Source organism: Mandrillus leucophaeus, unplaced genomic scaffold (genome assembly GCF_000951045.1).
Source record: "Mandrillus leucophaeus isolate KB7577 unplaced genomic scaffold, Mleu.le_1.0 Scaffold301, whole genome shotgun sequence".
NCBI lineage: Eukaryota > Metazoa > Chordata > Mammalia > Primates > Cercopithecidae > Mandrillus > Mandrillus leucophaeus.
The window spans coordinates 1,586,184-1,588,853 of record NW_012103155.1 but is presented as its reverse complement, the minus strand read 5'-3'; the positions used below and the strand labels follow the sequence as shown (position 1 = coordinate 1,588,853).

Below are 2,670 nucleotides of genomic sequence, written 5' to 3'. Positions count from 1 at the left end.
AAAAAAAAAAAAGAATTTTTTTTGCCAATTCAACAAATGACATTTAGCAACACTTCTTTCACAGAAGCCATGTTAGACACTATTATGAATCAAGGTATTATTAGTATAAATAAAACACAGTGTCATCTGATAGGGCTTTCCTCTGCCATTAGCAAAGTGGAGCTAGTCTTAAAGCCATTTACCTAGCAATAGGTGGCAAACATAAGTTAGTAAAGCTTATTTTCAATCAAAAACAATGGTAGGCATATCTATTGGTTTTTCTCCTCTTTTAACAAAGATTATGGCACATACAATCTATTGGAACCCCTTGCTCAGAAGCAAAACTCTCAGCAACTTCTATAAAGTGTGTGAGTGCTGGTAATTTACAAAGTCAAGCACTGCAAGAAAAGCAAGGTTAAATGACAACTTTTTAAAATGTAAATTATTGTGCAAGGTTGAGAACACTCCGGAAGAATTAAAGTAGTATGACAAATACCTCTGCAAATTAATATATACATGAAAGCAAACGAGAAGGCTTTCCCATTTTTACTTGGGACAAGACAGTGATAAATACTGGGAAAGGCTGAGCCACTGTTTTAGCAAGTCCTCTAAGAGTGCCCTATTTTTAGCTCCATGGCTGTGGAGCTGATTCAGGTCAGGCCTCCGGCAGGCCCAAATCCACAAGTGTAAAAAGGAAATGGCCTATCTAAATCAGATAATTCGGAGAGAAAGACCAAAATCCTAACTCAAGTCTCCTCCCCTCTTTAAAAACTGCCACTTAGATTATTTACTCTGATTCCTTCTTAGAAATGATGAATATTTGTGATTTTATAGGAGAAATTGTTGGCAAAAATATAAATCCTTGGTACTTATTTTAAAAGGGAAGCCTGACGTTGGTATTACTTCCTCTTTCCCACACACACACTTTGCCTTTGGCGATGATGGCTATACCTGTAGTCTACTGAACTTCTCCCAAAGTTCAAGGTCTTGAGCTAAGCTCATCAGACTAAAACGGAGTCACATAACTGGGAAGGGTAGTCCCTTATGCCTAACCTAAGCCCCATTACAAAATACAATAAAATGTGTTACCTGACGTAACAAAGAGTTCTTAGTGTAAACTAGCTCTTGCCCCCTTTCCAGTTAAAAACAGAGATCCCACTACAGTAACAGAGAGGTTTCTGTATAATCAAGGCCACCAAGTATCTATGGTATGCACTACGGAAATCAGGCACACCTTTCCGCTTCAATATAAACTAGGACTCAGATAACTCAAATCCAAGTAAATTCCAAGCTTCCCTTACCGCCATTTACTTCTACCTCCTCGCTTACCAAACTCTTGCTAGGTCTAACAGTACGTAATAAATATGGGCTGAACTCACTTCCACCTCTTCCCTAGGCTTCTGGAGGTGCTGAGGAGTTCAAGGCAGCAAGACAGACACAGACTCAGAAAATTCACAAATGGGGCAGACTATTTACCTACTACTAATAAGGACTGGAGGGAGTGGGTGGGTGTTAACACACCTCACAGCAACATTGAAAATGAGAAAAGTCTAACGGACAGAGCCTGGTTTGGGGAGCTTCTGGAAGAATGTTTCAATGACAATGTCCACAACATAAAGCAACGGTTTGTGTCCGTTAAATCAATTTGTTTTAAAGAAAGATTTTACGCTCCCTATGGCAAATAAATGGCTTGCCTTTTAATGTTTAAAAACATGAGAACAGACTGGCCTCCAGATGTTAAGTAAAAGATTTACTCACAAATAGAAATTTTAAAAGTTATTTAGCATTCAAAAAAGGTGAGGGAAAAGAAAACAGAAACATCATAAAAACCCCACAGGGGGGTAGGGAGCGGTGTGCGATGGGGTGTGGGGAGCAGGTCCTAGGTCAAACGAAAGCACATGTGAAAGGTCTGAAAGACACACCAGAGCAGAAACTTTTATCCAGCTACTTCGGCAGCTATTTTTCAATACAGGATGGGTTTTGGTGACAGCACACCTACAACACAGTGTTACATAACATGGAATAAGCTCGCTCAAAAAAAAAAAATCAGAAAAATCTTCCTGAGCAACTGTGTTAGAAAGTGGTTTTGAAAAGCTCCAGTTACACGTACCCTTTCTACTATCAACATCAAAACAGGCTTTTTAAAAAAAAGTCAGTTCTGTTTAGTATACCTACACAGCCCAGCAGACCATAATAAAGGGTGGAACCTACTCAATGACAAATCCTTCAAAATATTCTATATTTGTAAAAGGTTGGTTTTCTCAAACGGCAGTTTGCCCATTTGATTCAAGTGACATGGGCGAGCTTGTCTACCCCACATTCCAAAGTCCAGCAGCAAACCAAAATATGTTCCACAAGTAAAGTTTGATCCACCACTTCTAGTAAACACTTGTTTTACTGGAGTGGGGTGAGCGTGGTGCTTCTTAAACGAAGGGATGGAAGGTGAATGCGGAACAGAAGTGAAAAATATCATGTCGCCAGGTCCCCAGCAATAAATCAACTGTACAAGCTCCGAGCAGGCCTCACAAGTTGTCCTCAATCCATTACCTCTTCATCAGGAGAGAGACACCCCGTTAATTTGCGAGCTCTGAAGTTTCAATTTGCACCTTTCAGACGCAAAGCAGCGTCCCACTCCGGCGTTACAATGGGGCGCTGTGACGACAGCGAGGGCACGCGCAGCCCCGGCCGTGG

The 2,670-nt window shown here is 40.7% G+C and overlaps 1 protein-coding gene across 2 annotated transcripts in view; it reads right to left on the bottom strand.

Annotated features, from left to right (window-relative positions):
* Positions 1-2,638, bottom strand: part of OTUD4 (OTU deubiquitinase 4) — a 42,924-nt gene extending 40,286 nt beyond the window's left edge. Inside the window, exon 1 of one of the 2 annotated variants that reach the window (XM_011987139.1) lies at positions 2,527-2,638. The gene's annotated coding sequence lies outside the window, so the exon portion shown is untranslated. Of the gene's footprint in view, positions 1-1,068; positions 1,098-2,526 lie in introns of those variants that run through there. The other variant, XM_011987140.1, reaches the window with a different exon arrangement.
* Positions 2,639-2,670: the final 32 nt, after the last annotated feature.